We start from the raw sequence: 18,817 nt of genomic DNA on the forward strand, positions 1-18,817 counted from the left end.
CCTAAACACCTTTATCTACCCAAAAGAAAATTGGATCCATTTCCTTCCCACCAGGTTTCAAATGTTCTTCAGACCAGACGGCTTCACAGGGAGTCATACAGGGAGAAACATAGTTAACATGTTGATGGAGGTAAAAAATAAATGCGGCTTTAGTGGTAAAATAGTCGCTGTTTTTACAGATAAAGCTGCCAACATGCTAGTTGCTGTCTATCTCACTGACCTATTACAGTACATGTTGGCTGTCTTACCAATGTGCTTAATTTTGCTTCACAGTCTGCTCTTAAAACTGCTGCAGTCACACGGCTTTTGAGCAAAGTAAGATGCATCTCTGCTTTTTTTCATCAAAGTACTTTGGCCTGTCGTGCCCTCAGAAAGATTCAGAGGTTGTTGGACCTTCCACAGCACAAACTATTAATTGATGTCCCTCTGAGGTGAAACAGTGCTTTAGACATGCTGGAGAGATTCTTGGAACAACAACCAGCTGTCTCTGCTGCCTTACTCACCCCTGCCAGTCTGGGTCCTTGAGTAAGACCCTTAACACCAAACTTCTCCCTTGGGGCCGCACAGTGGCATCCCACTGCTTCTCAAGGAGATGGGTTAAATGCAGACGTGAATTTCTCCAGTGTGAGATTAATAAAGTAATATAATTATTATTATGGCAGCAGAGGATATTGTACAGGCTCTTAAGCGATTAAAGAAAGCCACCATAGTGATGTCTCAGGAAAGCACCTCTACTCTGTCTGTCATTGCAACCCTAAAGCTGAGCTAGAGGAAGTGTTCACACAACTTGTATCTTGTAGCTCTCACCAAGGAATTAGCCACTGTTAAAAGTTCATTGAGTACTTAATAATAATAAAATTCACACTATAATACATTTTTTTTCTTGTTGTCAAATGGAATGCTAATCAGCCTGTAATTATTTGAACACTCACCAGGAAAGAAATTGAACTATATTTATTTCACATTTTTAACCCCAAAATGCATATCCAATTAATTATATCAAATTATAAATCTGTTCTTTATTAATGAAATTTTATATTTATTTATATATATTTTTTCAACAGCACCAGAGAGGGCTGATAGATGTAGAAGATGAGGTAATTGAACCCCTGATTACCCTTCTGGACCACCATCAAAGAAAGCAAGGGACTCTCGTGCTCTGGCTGATCTCTTTGGAAGCTCATATAAAACTCCACTAGCAGTGACCAGAACCAAAGATATGAAGGCCTTAGATGAGGTGATGCGTTATAAAGAGGTACAACCACTGTGACTCTCCACAAATCCACTCCATTGGTGGAGAGAGCATCCCTCTGCATCCCAGGTAGTGTGCCTGCTGAAAGGATGTCTTGGCATCAAGAATCGATGCAGTAGATCACGAAAATTAGAATCACGATGCATCATCATCACGATTATTTTGCACACCCCTAATGAATACCCAGCCCTACTGCTTTACAACCACCTTTTCAAAGTTATATTTTTTCATGGTTGTATTCACAAGGACGTCTGAAGGTCCCGGTGAATATTGTTGTTTATTTGTTAATCTAACAAGTTATTTTGGTTGTTTGTTTGCTGCAGTTCAGAGCAGGGGCCTGTTTCAGAAAGGAGGTTAAGTGAAAACTCTGAGTTTGTTAACCCTGAAATGAGGGAAACTCTGGTTTTTCTGTTTCAGAAAGGGAGGTAAGTTAAACCTGAGAAAGCAGAGTAAGTCAAGCCCGTTTCTGAAAGAGAGGTTACTTATACTCAGAGTCAGTTACCATGGCAATTTACTCTGTGAACCTAACCTGGTAAGGAGCAGGTTTTCTTCAGAAAATCCGGAGTTTATTTTGGTCTCCTCCCCTTTTTTAAAGAGGAAGTGGTGTTTAAACATCTCATTGATTCTTTGGGGACATACAGTATTCATTGCACACATTTCAGTCACGTAGAGCGCATCAAAGGGAATGAAATGGCATGTCCTTTTATGGATGATCCTGTTTGTAAAGCCAGGTAGCTACTCTACTCCCATGATGTGCTCAAGGCTTACCTGCTTGAAGTATGTTTTTATATTTCATTTTCAGCTGCTGCCATGTTCTTTTGATGCCTGCAGGATTGCACCTATCCATGAAAACTAAATTAGGTTTAATAAAATACTGTTCTTCCAGTTTCACCTCTGATATTATAACAGTTGGGTAAGTTACTCTAAAATAGTTCTTAATTACTAACTACAAATTTTATCTTCAACAAGTCTAATTAGATTAATGTATTAATTACTGTCTCTAGAAAGTATTGGTCTACTTACTAATTTGTTTTACTTACTTATTAATTACTTTCTAAATCCCAAATCAACCTCAACCACTTGAACAATACAAGGAGAGACAAGAAACTGCACCTCTAATGCCTTCAAATAAACAATATTCAATTGCATGAATTAATCTTAAATTGACCAAAGTGTGTAACTAGAGGGAGAAAGTTCAAATCAAAATATACCTTTTAAAATTTGATATTAAATCCACTATTGTTTTATAGTTGTAATGGGTAGTTAACAATTAAAATTAAGTTTCTTTAACTATTTAAACTTGTAACTATTTATATTTAATTATTTATAGGATATATTTATTGTAAATTATTTATATTTAACTATTTATAGGATATATTTATTGTAAATTATTTATAGGATTGCAGATTGTTTGATTATATTTGTCTGTTTTGATTACCACTGTTTTGTATTGTGTTTTGTTTATTGTAATCGCATGTTGTAAAATTTTTCTTATGTACCTCACGGGCTGCCGCAGCTTAATGAGGACAGGCCCTATAAAGGCTGCTGTATCAATGAATGCCGACAATAACCCTCAGAGCCGTGCTTGCATTGTGATTCTTAGCGTTCCCTGGTGAAAGCAGCGAGGTATGTTTTATTTTGTTTGTGTGTTGTAAGTTTATGTTTATATTCTAATATTTGTATTTGTTTAGTTTTCACGGTGACATTGATGACTGAGATGATCCGCATCAAAGAAAATAAACATTGAAAATCACCTGTCGAGACCGCTGAAATTTCATTCACTGCTGGGGAGCTGCTACAGTGAAAACTCGTCGCTTCTGTGCGTCTGGACATCCATTGACGGCGAGAATTCTGGATCTGACATCGGCCGAAGTTTGACGCAGCATCAGAGTCAACGCCTCCATGAGGAGTTGTCTTCGCGGTGGATCCAAGTTTGCTTCAGAAACTGAATCCAACAGATGATCGCTGGCTTGGTGAGAAATTGACTTATCAAACACGGAAACAACTTGGAGATGACGTTACCTGACTTTTATTGGCGTTTGTGAAATTACGCCGAATTATTTAAAAGGTAACTGGACTAATTAAGAGGAAGAAAAAAAATAAATAAAATAAAATAAAATAAATGGAAAAAAAAAAAATAACATTTATGGGTTTAATTTCACTGTAAGGTTTAAGTCATTGTAAAGGGTTAAGATGTCACTGCCAAGTGTAAAAGGACTTTCTACTGAAGATGTGTGCTCTGATGTAAAGCCAAAAGGACAAGAGTTGGTTTCAGGTCCACGGACAAGAAAGTTAACTGGAAAGGAGAGCAGTACAGAGAAGCAGAATCTGCAAAATGGACAAAGGCATTTCTTAAATCTTATGGATCCTGGAAGCAAATCGTCAGGGAAGCCAGGAGGAAATTAAAAGGTTTCTGCTCTCAGGAGAATCTGAATGAAATAAATCAAGTCCAAAACAGTCTTGATACAGTGAAACAAAATTATGAGTGTCTTCAACGTAATTCTTTAAATACTCCAGATATTGTGCAGAAACTAGATGCCTGTACTATATTAACAAATGATATTTATGATCTTGTGTGTAAGCGTTTGGAAGGGAGTATTGTTGAAGAAAATTTTAATCAAGAAGTTGAAAAGGAAAGGGTGCGAGAAATCTTAAATAGAGATGAATATCAGTCTGTTTTTGGAGAAGCCTCTACTGAAAATTCTTCATGTGCATATGGTTCATCAACTACCAGTTCCAAAGTTTCTCAAGAGCGGGTAATTGCAGAAGCTGATCTTGCAGCCAAAAGGGTTCAAGTTAAATCCATGTTGGAGATTGAAGCTCAACATGCTAAAGTCAGTAAACTTGAATGTGAGTGGAAATGTCATGAGTCCCAGATTATGGCAGAAATGAAGCAGAAGGAGGCTGAAGTGCTGCAGCAACTTGATGAGGAAAAGAGCAAGTTAAAGGTAATGGAGACTGATATGGAAGTTAAAATGGCTGCAGCTTGGGTTGATGTTTACAGCAGACTTGAGGATGGTGTTGAAAGGGAAAATCTTGATTTTGAGCCTGAAGTTAAGTCAATGCAACCTTTAAAACACCCAAGAAAGTCGACTGCAAGGGCTGCAACTATTTTACCATCTCAAGTTTGCTCTGAGATTTCTGCAGTAAACTTGGCTGAAGCCTTAACGAGCTCGTTAAATTTAAGTCGCCTCCCTGTTCCTATACCTGCCATATTCTCAGGTGACCCTTTGAAATTTGTGGACTTTAAGATATCATTTACAACTTTAATTGATTCAAAAGCCATCTCTGCTGGAGAAAAAATGTTGTATCTGAAAAGTTATCTCTCTGGAGAAGCCCGAAAGGCTGTAGAAGGTTTCTTTTACAGAAGTTCTGAAGATGCATATGAAGGTGCATGGGCAGTTCTTCAGGAGAGATATGGAAACTCGTTTGTAATTCAGAAAGCATTTAGGGATAAACTTAAGTCATGGCCTAAGATTGCACCAAATGATCCATCGTCTCTCAGAGATTTTGCAGACTTTTTGAAAAGTTGTGAAGAGGCGATGCCTCAAGTTATAGGACTGTCTATCTTAAATGATTGTGAAGAAAATCATAAGATGTTGAAGAAGTTACCAGATTGGGTTGTACGTAAATGGAGCAGAGTTGTTGTTGAAGTACTAGATGCATGTGGGGAATATCCATCTTTTGAATGTTTTTCTAGATTCATAAAAAAGGAAGCACGCATAGCATGTAATCCTATTGCTTCTCCATTTTTGTTAAAATCTAGAACTTCTTCAAGTGATCTTTCCAGAAAAGTAAAAGCTCTTAGTACCAGTACGGAGTTCAAGAAACAAGAAACTGTTCATGTTCTGAAATCTAAACTGCCTTGTTTGGTTTGTACAGACACGTCGCACAGTGTTGCTAAATGCCCTAAATTTGCAGTTAAATCAATGGAAGACAAAAGGTCATTTATACATCAGAACCATCTTTGTTTTGGATGCTTGAGGAAGGGCCATTTATCGAAAGATTGTAAAACACTCCATGTTTGTGGAGAGTGTAGACGGCATCATCCTACTTGTTTGCACCAGGAGAGAGTAAGATCTCAGGATGCTGCTCAGCAGTGTTCCATCTCTTCAGAAGAAACACCTCAGGTTTCTCGCAGTGTCTTGTCTCATGCACTCACCCAAAACATTTCTGCAACATTGAGTATTGTTCCAGTTTTTTTGTCCTCTGTGAAGGATCCTGGGAAGGAAATACTTACTTATGCACTCCTTGATACTCAGAGTGACTCCTCCTTTATCCTAGAAGATCTTGTGAAAAACTTGACTGTTGAAACAAAACCAGTACAGTTAAAACTTAGTACTATGGTTTCTGTTGATACACCTGTTTCAAGTGAAATTGTGTCTGACTTGCAGATTCGGAGCTTTTTCTCTGATAAATGTATAAGATTGGGGCAAGCATACACACGGGACTTCATTCCTGTTGATACATCTTGTATACCAAGTAGAAGTACAGCATTACAGTGGCCTCACCTTAAACATCTGGCTGGAAAAATGCCTGCTTTACAAGACTGTGAAGTAAGTTTACTAATTGGGTTTGACTGTCCTGCCTTGGCTCCTTTGGAAGTTGTTGTTGGTGGGGAAAATGAACCCTTTGCTCAGAAAACTGCTCTGGGTTGGAGTATCATTGGGGCAGCTAATCCACATTTAGATCGGCAAGGTAACCAAAGATTTGTACACAGAGTGATGGTAAAAGAAATGCCAGCTCCATTAACTTCTGATGTTTTAAAGGCTCTGGAGTTAGATTTTAATGAAAAGGGCCCAGAAGGAAAATGTGTTTCTCAAGATGACATTCGGTTTCTACAGCTTCTGAGTGAAAATATTACACAGAAAGATGATGGCCATTTGGAGATGCCCCTCCCGTTTAAAACACCTTGCCCTCCTATGTTGCCAAATAATAAGAAGCTGGCTACAATTCGTTTACAACATCTGAAGAGAAGGTTAAAGAGAAATTATCAGTTCTACAATCATTACAAAACATTTATGGAGTCTATCATTAGCTGTGGTGATGCTGAACTAGCTCCTGAGACAAATGCCAATGATTGTGTGTGGTACTTACCTCATCATGGGGTGTACCATTCAAAGAAGCCAGATAAGTTAAGAGTGGTGTTTGACTGCTCAGCTAAATTTTGTGGTACCTCTTTGAATGATACCTTGTTGACTGGTCCAGATTTGATAAACTCTTTAATTGGAATCCTGCTACGCTTCAGAAAAGAAACTGTTGCTATCATTTGTGACATTGAAAGGATGTTCCACCAGTTTTTTGTTGCATCAAAGCATCGTTGTTACCTTAGGTTCTTATGGTGGGAGCAAGGACATTTGGAGAGCGAGCCCAAAGAGTATCAAATGAAGGTTCACCTTTTTGGTGCTGCCTCCTCTCCAGGCTGTGCTAATTTTGGTTTGAAATATTTGGCACAACAGCACAAATCAAAGTTTCCAGCTGCAGCAGAATTTGTGGAAAATAATTTTTATGTTAATGACGGGTTAATAAGTGTCCCTACAGCTAGTGATGCCACCAAATTAATAACTGAAGCACAGAAACTGTGCAAAGAAGGTGGTTTGAGACTCCACAAATTTAATTCCAATAGATCTGAAGTCCTGGGCTGTGTGAATCCATCTGAGAGAGCCACTGTGGTTTCTGCTGATCTCAAGCCTGACTTGGCGCTTACCGAGCATGCCTTAGGTATGCGATGGCATGTCAAAACTGACTGTTTGGGTTTTCATATTGATCTAAGAGATAAACCTGATTCACGCCGTGGCATTTTGTCAGTAATAGCCTCTCTGTATGATCCATTGGGATTTATTTCACCATTCATTATGAATGGAAAGTGCATTTTGCAAGATCTGTGCCGAAGAAGTATTGGGTGGGATGACACTTTGCCTGAGGACTTGCAAGTACGGTGGGAGAAGTGGAACTTCAGCCTTCAGGATGTGGAAGGATTAATGATACAAAGATGTTATCATCCACAAGGATTTGGAAACATTGTTAAAACAGAACTACATCACTTCTCAGATGCTAGCAGCCTAGCATACGGTGCATGCTCCTATCTCAGGTTTGAGAATGACAAAGGTGAAATCCATTGTGTTTTGATCATGGCTAAAGCCAGAGTGGCTCCTTTGAAGATCACAACCATTCCTCGTCTCGAGCTTTCAGCTGCAGTGGTTGCTGCTAGGTTGAGTATGCTGTTAAAATCAGAGCTTGATATGAAGATAGATGCAGAGTTTTTCTGGACAGATTCACAAGTAGTGTTGTCATATATTAATAATGAAGCACGGCGGTTTCATGTATTTGTGGCAAATCGAGTCCAGATAATCAGAGAGAACACAAATCCAAATCAATGGAATCATGTTGACACCACTGAAAATCCTGCAGATCATGCGTCTAGAGGACTGTGTGCCTCTGAGATTTTAACCACCAACTGGCTAACGGGTCCTGAATTTTTGTGGAAAAGGGAGATAAAAAGGGAATTTAAATCCAGCCCTAATCTGTTAGTTGGTGACCCAGAGGTTAAAACTGTTCAGACATTTGCGACTACAACAGATGAGACTGCGGATTTTCTGGAACGTTTCACTAGATTTTCATCCTGGTCAACACTGATTAAAGTAATAGCCAGAATCAAAAGACTTGGACACAGAAACAAATGTTATTCAAATGTGGTGAGTGTTAAAGAATGTGAAGATGCTATGAAATCAGTGGTGAAACTTGTACAAAACCAGGCCTTTGGCTCAGAGATGAAGCTGTTAAAAGGAGGAAACATCCTTCCACGTTCCAGCCCTCTGTTCCATTTAAATCCATTTGTGGAAGATGGTTTGTTGCGGGTTGGTGGACGATTAAAACATTCATCTCTTAGTGAAGATTTTAAACATCCACTGATTTTGCCAAGAAACAGCCATATCACTCATCTTATTCTGTCCTACTGTCACACTCAGGTATGCCATCAAGGCAGAGGTCAAACCCAAATGCAGCTCAGAATAAAGGGGTTTTGGATTATTGGCTGCAGCATGTTGGTGGCTCAAATGATTCATAAATGTGTGCAGTGCAGGAAGCTCAGACGACCAGAGGAAGAACAGCTTATGGCTGAGCTTCCAAAGCAACGCTTGGAGGCATCTGCACCATTTACCTACTGTGGAATGGACTGTTTTGGTCCTTTTGTTGTTAAAAGAAATCGCAAGGAATACAAGAGGTATGGGTTGGTGTTCACCTGCCTCTATTCGAGAGCTGTTCACATTGAAATGTTGGATGATTTGTCCACAGATTCCTTTCTTAACGGCCTGCGTTGTTTCATTAGTTTGAGAGGAGCTGTTCGCCAGATATACTGTGATCAAGGAAGAAATTTTGTTGGAGCCCAAAATGAGTTAAAACGGTGTGACCCTAAATATCTGGAGTCTTTCCTAGCAGAAAACAAATGTGAGTTTATTTTTAATGCTCCATCAGCAAGTCATGCTGGTGGTGTTTGGGAGCGTCAAATACGCACCATCCGAAATGTGTTGGCCTTTACACTCTCTCAAAATGTAGGAAAACTTGATGATGCTTCATTAAGAACTTTCCTTTATGAAGCCATGGCTATAATTAATAGTCGTCCTTTAACATTAAAGGGAATAAATGACCCAGCTTCTCTTGAACCTTTAACACCTAATCATCTGCTTCAAATGAAATCTGAGTCTGCCTTGCCTCCTGCAGGAACATTTGTGAGGGAAGATATTTATTCCTCAAAACGTTGGCGCCGGGTACAGTTTCTGGTCGAACAGTTTTGGAGTCGATGGAAGAGGGAATACCTCCAGAATATTTCCATTAGACAAAAGTGGCATGTAATTCGGCGCAATATAAAGGTAAATGATGTTGTAATAGTCAAAGAAGATTTTCTCCCAAGAAATAGGTGGCTATTGGGTCGTGTTGTGGAAACGATGGTTGATGGTGATGGTTTGGTTCGAAGAGTGAAGGTGAGAACAGGAGAACAGAGATCTGGAAGGGATATTATCTCAAAAAGCTCAGTAATAGAAAGACTGGTGCAAAAATTGGTAGTGTTATTAGAAAGTGACATTTAAACGTAATGTACAAAGACGAATATGTTTAAATAATCTGCATGGTTTAAAATAATGCATAATTGTTGGGTAATAGTTCATGCATTATTGGTGGGAGTGTAATGGGTAGTTAACAATTAAAATTAAGTTTCTTTAACTATTTAAACTTGTAACTATTTATATTTAATTATTTATAGGATATATTTATTGTAAATTATTTATATTTAACTATTTATAGGATATATTTATTGTAAATTATTTATAGGATTGCAGATTGTTTGATTATATTTGTCTGTTTTGATTACCACTGTTTTGTATTGTGTTTTGTTTATTGTAATCGCATGTTGTAAAATTTTTCTTATGTACCTCACGGGCTGCCGCAGCTTAATGAGGACAGGCCCTATAAAGGCCGCTGTATCAATGAATGCCGACAATAACCCTCAGAGCCGTGCTTGCATTGTGATTCTTAGCGTTCCCTGGTGAAAGCAGCGAGGTACGTTTTATTTTGTTTGTGTGTTGTAAGTTTATGTTTATATTCTAATATTTGTATTTGTTTAGTTTTCACGGTGACATTGATGACTGAGATGATCCGCATCAAAGAAAATAAACATTGAAAATCACCTGTCGAGACCGCTGAAATTTCATTCACTGCTGGGGAGCTGCTACAATAGTCTTTAATTTAATTACAGTATTTATATGACTTAAGTAACTTAATTCATTACACCCAACACTGTATAAAAGTAATTAAAATGTAAACTTACGCATTGACTCGAGCAGCTATTTTCACCCAAGCTAACACTCTCTCCTTTGCCGCTGCAGCCGTGTTGCTTTTTTTTTTTTAAAACATGTTCAAATTCTGCATATGCTTGCATAAGCACATCCAGTTCTGCTGGTGAGAAATATGCACACCTTTTTTTGTCTGACGTTGTTGCCATGGTGACTCGTAATATCTGTGCTCCATTGATAATGGCTTTTTATAGTTGTGGTGCACGCGCTTAACTCAGAGTCAGTCAATTTAGAGTTGATTGAACTAACTCATTTCAGCTGTTCTGAAACCCAAAACTCAGAGTTTCCAATCTCAGTATAAGTCAACTCAGAGTTCAAGTTTTAACTCAGAGTTGGTTGAACTTCCTTATTGAAACAGGCCCCAGTTCAACAGCTGTCTTTCAACCCCAATCTAAAAGCACTCAGATGTTACATGGCAGGATAGTTTAAGGATAGTTTCCTATCCTGTAATTTGTAAGATGTGTCCTAAATTCTATGAAGAGGAGTAAATATTTTCTAAACTAATAAAGGGTCATGCACATTTGGTCTTCCTACAGGCAGTGGTGTCAAAAGTACACACATTTGTTACTTAGGTAGAAGTATAGATACTGCGGTTTAAAAATTCTTTGGTAAAAGTCGAATCATCAACTTGACCTCTTTACTCAAGTAAAAATGAAAAAGTATGTGCTCCAAAAACTACTTAAAATATAAAAGTATAAAGTAACCTTATGTTATGGTTCTTATTTGTTGTGACTCTGAGTTTTCTGTTATCAGGGGCCTGTTTCAGAAAGGAGGTTAAGTGAAAACTCTGAGTTTGTTAACCCTGAAATGAGGGAAACTCTGGGTTTTCTGTTTCAGAAAGGGAGGTAAGTTAAACCTGAGAAAGCAGAGTAAGTCAAGCCCGTTTCTGAAAGAGAGGTAACTTATACTCAGAGTCAGTTACCATGGCAATTTACTCTGTGAACCTAACCTGGTCGGGAGCAGGTTTTCTTCAGAAAATCCAGAGTTTATTTTGGTCTCCTCCCCTTTTTTAAAGAGGAAGTGGTGTGTAAACACCTCATTGATTCTTTGGGGACATACAGTATTCATTGCACACATTTCAGTCACGTAGAGCGCATCAAAGGGAATGAAATGGCATGTCCTTTTATGGATGATCCTGTTTGTAAAGCCAGGTAGCTACTCTACTCCCATGATGTGCTCAAGGCTTACCTGCTTGAAGTATGTTTTTATATTTCATTTTCAGCTGCTGCCATGTTCTTTTGATGCCTGCAGGATTGCACCTATCCATGAAAACTAAATTAGGTTTAATAAAATACTGTTCTTCCAGTTTCACCTCTGATATTATAACAGTTGGGTAAGTTACTCTAAAATAGTTCTTAATTACTAACTACAAATTTTATCTTCAACAAGTCTAATTAGATTAATGTAATAATTACTGTCTCTAGAAAGTATTGGTCTACTTACTACCGTATTTTCACGACCATAAGGCGCACCGTACTAAAAGGCGCACTCTCAGTTATGTGTGCCATTTCTGTATTTAACGCACACATAAGGTGCACCGGACTATAGGGCGCGTTTTTTATATACAGGTAAATGTCCTCTACTACCTTTAAATACCTCTACTGCGTATTTAAAAATACAGCGGGGGCAAAACTGAGTATGACTGTGCTTTATTCATGTATTTATTACAAAGTATTAATCAAACCTGGCAGCTGGCTGTGAGACAGACACATCGCAGATGACACAGCGCTGTGGTCACTCCTAAATTAACTTAAAATCCTGAAACCTGCCGACAGACTTTGTTCGCTTTTATTACCGGCATCCTGGTGCCTGCAGTTTAAATTATTTAGATGAAAAACACCTGCCAGCAGCCGCGGTGAACCTGGAGGCTGACCAGCCTAGAGGCTGCTGATGAAAGGATTTCTACTGTCGGCGCACCGCTGGTATGTGGGGGGTCTGAGCGCCTCCGACAGAAATAGATAATCTGGATGAACTGACTGCAATTCTGAAGTTTTCAGGTGGACTTTCTCACTTAAAAACATATTAAAACTACTTTATTCCCACTGATCACAGCAAATATAACTGCAAGATTTAGATTATTTAGATGAAAAAACACCTGCCAGCCGCCGCGGTGAAGAGGAGGAGACCCGCCCAGAGGCTGCTGTTGAATTGATTTTTCAGTTAGAAAAATAGAGCGGGAGCAAAACTGAGTATGATTGTGCTTTATTCATGTATTTATTACAAAGTATTAATCAAACCCATCGAAGTCATCGTCCTCTGTTTCTGAATTAAACAGCTGCGCTAAATCAGACATGCCAATTTCCCCTTCTTCGCTGTCAGTCACTTTCCGTGCAGCGCAGCTCCTCAGAAATAATGCCGGCTTTTGCAAAAGCTTGAAGAACAGAGCCAGCAGACACGTTAGTCCATCTACAATCCATCCGCAAATGGTGGCGTAACTTGCCCGGCGCTGCCTTCCACTTATCCTGAAACTGTGGTCTCTGTCTGTCATCCATCGCTCCCACGCCGCTTGCAGCCTTACTTTGAAAGGCCGGTTCACACCGATGTCGGGCGGTTGAAGTTCCTTTGTCAGACCCCCGGGATAACGGCGAGCACAGCGTTCATTGATTCACCTTTTTTTTCACATCAGCAGTGAGATGGGCACGCAGCGATGGTGATGCGTGGAAAAAAACACCTGCTCTCCTCACATAGGCTACACCTCCCTCAGCCACGCTTTCATCATCTCCTCATCCACCCAGCCTTTTTCATTTAATATCATATGTCATCAGAGCGCTGTGTCTGTCTCGCTGTCAGCTCCCAGATCAGCTTCTCTGATTGGTTGATGCGGCGCGTCCAGCAGCAAAACTTCAATTTTTCCATCTCGAGCAGCAGCAGCGCGTTGGCGGTGCGTCAGATGCTTAAACGCTCCCGACGTGCTGCACCTGCGGCTCAAAACGCGCTGCGGGACCTGTTGCTGCACCTATACGCGCGTCAACCATTGACTTTGCATGTAAACTCGCTGCTTCTGCTGCACCTGCTGGGTCCGGTTCACACCGATGTCGAGTGGTTGAACAGCGAGCACAGGGTTAATTTGTTTCCCCATGTTTTTCACATCAGCTGTGAGATGGGCACGCATGGAGTCACAGATTAATGGTGATGGTGATGAGTGGAAAAAAAAAACACCTGGTCTCCTTACATTCAGCCACTCTTTCATCATCTCCTCAATGAGGTGCTCTCAAAAGTCGCAGTTACAACACACATAGGGCGCACCGCACCATAGGGCGCACCGCACATTTTGAGGGGAAAAAAAGACGTTTAAGTGCGCCTTATAGTCGTGAAAATACGGTAATTTGTTTTACTTACTTATTAATTACTTTCTAAATCCCAAATCAACCTCAACCACTTGAACAATACAAGGAGAGACAAGAAACTGCACTTCTAATGCTTTCAAATAAACAATACTCAATTGCATGAATTAATCTTAAATTGACCAAAGTGTGTAACTAGAGGGAGAAAGTTCAAATCAAAATATACCTCTTAAAAATTTGATATTAAATCCACTATTTTTTTATAGTCTTTAATTTAATTACAGTATTTATATGACTTAAGTAACTTAATTCATTACACCCAACACTGTATAAAAGTAATTAAAATGTAAACTTACGCATTGACTCGAGCAGCTATTTTCACCCAAGCTAACTCTCTCTCCTTTGCCGCTGCAGCCGTGTTGCTTTTTTTTTTTTAAAAACATGTTCAAATTCTGCATATGCTTGCATAAGCACATCCAGTTCTGCTGGTGAGAAATATGCACACCTTTTTTTGTCTGACGTTGTTGCCATGGTGACTCGTAATATCTGTGCTCCATTGATAATGGCTTTTTATAGTTGTGGTGCACGCGCTTAACTCAGAGTCAGTCAATTTAGAGTTGATTGAACTAACTCATTTCAGCTGTTCTGAAACCCAAAACTCAGAGTTTCCAATCTCAGTATAAGTCAACTCAGAGTTCAAGTTTTAACTCAGAGTTGGTTGAACTTCCTTATTGAAACAGGCCCCAGTTGTTTTGTTTTTATTTTCCATGATCTTCAAGCATTCTTTAGTTACTCTCTGTTGCCCCCTTGTGATTGTTTTCTATCCCCTTGGATTCCCTCTTGCCAGTTCCACCCACACCTGCTCCCCATTCAGCTCGTTAGTCCAACCTTTTGTTTGGTTCTCCTTAAATACTCCACCTCTGCAGTCACTCAGTGCTGGTTCCTTCTTGTAGCTGTATTGTTTATTCTGCTTGTCTCTCCCCGGCTCCTCAGACCTGTTTTTCCTCTGATGTCTCCATGATTTTGGTTTGTTTTATATTTTAAGTTGGATTTCTGGATTTCTGCCTCTACTGCTATTTGGTCTGCAATTAAACCTCTCAGAACTCATCTCTGCTTCACTTGTCTCTGCATCTGGGTCCTCAAGCAACCTCACCACCCATTGTTGACACCTTTATAAAAAAACGCCAGACGCCACTATATGAATTGAAAGCTCAATTTTTTGACTATTTTAAAAATTCTTTGAGATAGGGCCAAGGATGAGGGAGGTCTTGTTGGTCTCCATCTCCCGATACGCTCTCGCCTGTATCTGACCTTTCAGACACATTCAGAACATTCTACTGTTCTTTTAAGATCCCAGTAATATGTTTATGTGGGATGAGAATCTCCCTCCATCGGTTGGGCCATCTTCTTCAACCAACAAAAGGAAATAAATAAATACATTATCTTTAACCTAATTGTAACTATGACCAAATGGCCTGCATAAAACATCAATCCCATGACTGCTCAACTACTTCCCATGGGGGGTTTCACCACTAAAACTCACTTCACACATACCTCCTTGTAATGTTCACCAGGCCTTGAATGGTCTGTAGAGCCTGATTACTGTAGAGTCAAACAAACATGTTGAGTCAGGGTGAAGTGAATTGAACGCTGCTTCTGCCCTGCACCTACCTTCCTCTGAACAACATTGTGCCAGATCGTTGGGGCAGCTTTTACCTAACAAGTAAATATACTTAATGAGGGAAAAAAAAACAATAATTTAACTAGCAATATTTTTCAGAGGAACAAAGGAGAGTGATACTATATTTAGCACAAATATTTATTTTGTTTTGATAAAAAAATGGAAGTAAAGCATGAAAATAAAAAAAAGATCAGAACGTCTGAACACAAAATTTAACCTTAATGTATTTCTAATAATGCAGTGTCACATGTTTACATAAAATAAGTTGTTGTCATCTAAAGTGGAGGATCAGGATGTGAATGAATGAAACATATTATTAATATAGTGAAATTCAAAGTGTTGTCATGTTGACACATCTACGCCCCCAGATGGTGCCAAGTAAGCAATACACAGATTGGCCATAAGGTGGAGCCAAATCCGCTCAACCTAACCTGTAGGAAGTAAGACACTTGTATAGTTAAAAAGCTCACATAGCACATCAGGCAAAACGACTTTGAAATATGATAACATACAATAAATATCCATGGCTGCATCCTTTCAAAGGCTTACTTGCGTAACGTACAGGAAATTGGACCCAGGAAACAGCTCTGACAGGTCAGTGGAATGCAACAGATTTTTTTCATGAGTGGCACAGGGAGCGCGCAGGTGGCTCTCAGTCAGAAAATCCCCTGTGGCGGAGACAACAGGTTAGTGATCAGCAATAGGAGAACTAGAGAGGGAGTGAGGCTGGATCACTAACCTGTTACTGGGTCTCAGAGTGGGCTAAGGAAGGGGCTTGTGGAAGCAGTGGCCGTTGAGCGGCGGATGGTTAGCTGAGGACTGAGGCCGATGAGCTCCAGAGACAGTTTGTTTATAGATTCCAGAGATGGGGTCCAAGCAAAGGTACAGAGGGGCAATCCAGAAGAGAGGTCCAGGTCCGATCGAGGGTCCGTTAACTGGCAGGTTGAGAGAAACAGAGGAGTTAGGCAGACTCGGTTACTCACTGACTGAGTGGGGTTCAGGCTCACAGGCAGGCAATCAAAGGCAGAACTGATGCAGGGGTCCAGAGGCAGATCTGGTTTGGATTCAGGGCAGGCAGACAGGATCAGATATGGGATCATGCAGGCTCGGTGAAAAAAGGCAAAAACAGGTCCGGTAACAGGTAGGCAGGCAAAATGTAGAAATGCTGGAAGGTACTCAATAGTTGGTTTGAGACGATCTGGCACTGGGAACCCTAATTAGTGATAATAGCAGGCAGGGTGGAGTGAGCAGGTGTGTAGAGTTGGAGATTAAGCCAGCACCAGTGCCGAGATCGTCATAACTTGGGCTGAATCCTTGGATGGCAACACACATTTTGGGATCAACAAAGCATTATTAACCTTAATCATCATAGTTGCTGATATGGCTTTGCAACATTTGTAATCTTATATTATTAAATGTTAAATGACATCACTACAAACTCTATGCCATTAAGATTTTTGAAATAGTTTGAGATGCTAATAATTGTTTTAAATATAAAACTAATAACTTACATTTATTAAATGATTCCCAACATTTAATCTGAAGCTACTAATTGAGATATTTCATATGATTTCCACCATATCTTCCTGATTTCTCTACTACCCAGCCGGGAAATTTCAATTCAGTTTAATTCAGTTTATTTATGAAGCGCCGATTTACAACACCTGTGATCTCAAGGCACTTTACAGTTCACCAGATCATACAGTCAAATTGATTCAAAGTTTTCTATCTAAAGAAAAGTTGATTGCATCGACACATTGACTCGAATGCAATCCTTCACACTAAGCATGCTTGTAGTGACACTGGAGAGAAAAATCTCCCTTTTAACAGGAAGAAACCTCCAGCAGAACCAGGCTCAGTGTGAGCGACCATCTGCCGAGGTTGACTGGGCTTCAAAGAGACAGAAGCAGAGATATAAAAAGCAACTGTAAAAGGCGGCCCCGTCCAGGACACACACCGCCAGGCAGACGAGCTCCGAGCCAGCTCTTATGTCAGAGAATGAAGAGAACACATCCAGCCAGTCACAGTCAGAGAAACAGGACTACACTGGCCAATTTCCAACATCTATAAACAAGGGTGATTATGGCAGCAGCACAGCTGATATTTTTCTCCAGGATGGCGTCACAGCCAAACAGGAAAAGACCAGGCAAAGCTACTCTGAGGAAAAGCAGAGAGAGCAGAACGTTAGAGATTAAACTAACAGATTCTGCAGAGTGGGAGCATAGAGATAGAATGAAACAGAATGATGAAATGGGGACGCTATGTCCTCCAGAAGTCTAACTCTATGGCAGCATAACTATAGATATAGCTCAGGATAACCTGAGCCACTCTAACTATAAGCTTTATCAAAAAGGAAAGTTTTAAGCCTAGCTTTAAAAGTAGACAGGGTATCTGCCTCACTGACTAAAACCGGTAGTTGTTTCCACAGGAGAGGAGCCTGATAACTAAAAGATCTGCCTCCCATTCTACTTTTAGAAATTCTAGGGACCACTAGTAAACCTGCAGATTGAGAGCAAAGTGCTCTGCTAAGGAAATAAGAAACACTCGGATCTCTGATATGATTTAGACTTAGCCAGATTTATTTGTCATTTTGTTTACACAAGTGTAAAACAAAAAGACATTTCAAATACAATAGCTCTTTTTTTATTGGAGCCTTGAAAAATAGTAAAAAATATATAAAACAGTAATATAAACACATGACTATAAATTTAAAGTTCTAACATTTCATTTTTTTAAATATATAATGATAAAATATAATAAATATAATAAAATACAATACAATAACACATTTTACAAAACATTCAGCAGTCTAATGGCAGTGTGGAAGATACTGTTGGACCTGCATCCAATGCCTCGAAGTCCTTCCTGCTGCCCTCTGGAATGACCCAAAGGGCAGCAGGGAGGACAGTTCATGGTGGGGGTGTGAGGGGTCATTTATGATGTTATTGGTTCGGTACACGCAGCGCTGGGATGAAATGTCTTTAATGGAAGGAAGAGGAGCCCCCATGATCCTCTCTGCTGTTCTCACCACTCTCCTCACTTTCTTCCAGTCTGAGGTGCTGCAGCCTCTACACCACACAGTGAGACAGCTGGTCAGAACGCTCTCTATGCTGTTTCTGTAAAAGTGGTTATAATGGGTGGGGGCAGGTGGGCTCTCCAGATCCTCCGCAAGAAGTACATGCGCTTCTGTGCCCTTTTGACCAGTGAGGTGGTGTTTCCATCCCAGGTGAGGGTGTCTATGACGGGCAGGAATTGGGTGCTTTTGACCACCTCTACAGCTCACCTGTTGATGACTAGTGGAACGTGGTTAGGCCGGTTCTTCCTAAAGTCCAAAATGATCTCCTTCATCTTCTCCACGTTCAGGATCAGGCTGTTATCTTTGCACCATTCCAACAGCTGCTCCACCTCCTCTCTGTTGTCTGTGACGATCCCCTACTGTTCAGTAGGTGTCGCCATTTCACAGTTTGATTTCTGTTCTTTTCAGGAAGCAGGTAGAGGGGCTGCTAATTGAAAGCACCTGATGGCTGTTAAACACTGACATCCAGTCAGTCACTCTCTCTGCTTGATTTGGCCTCCAGACCAGACTGGAACAGGCAGCATTGATACACACTCCTCTTTGCCCGGCTGAGCCGCTCTAAAAATGGAATAATTGGGAGAAAATAAATTATTGTTCATTTGAATCTGCTCGCCTCTCTCCCATTTTTGTCAATTCCCATGAGTGGGGCATGACAAGTCCAAGTCGTTGTCGTCTCTG

General features: G+C 40.1%; 1 long non-coding RNA gene across 1 annotated transcript; it reads left to right on the forward strand.

Moving 5' to 3' along the window:
* Positions 1-2,796: 2,796 nt before the first annotated feature.
* LOC119780829 lies at positions 2,797-3,366 on the forward strand. The gene is made up of 2 exons (XR_005280452.1): positions 2,797-2,878; positions 2,944-3,366. It is a non-coding gene; the product is annotated as an uncharacterized LOC119780829 (long non-coding RNA).
* Positions 3,367-18,817: the final 15,451 nt, after the last annotated feature.

This window comes from Cyprinodon tularosa, unplaced genomic scaffold (genome assembly GCF_016077235.1).
Source record: "Cyprinodon tularosa strain WSP-4 unplaced genomic scaffold, ASM1607723v1 ctg1665, whole genome shotgun sequence".
NCBI lineage: Eukaryota > Metazoa > Chordata > Actinopteri > Cyprinodontiformes > Cyprinodontidae > Cyprinodon > Cyprinodon tularosa.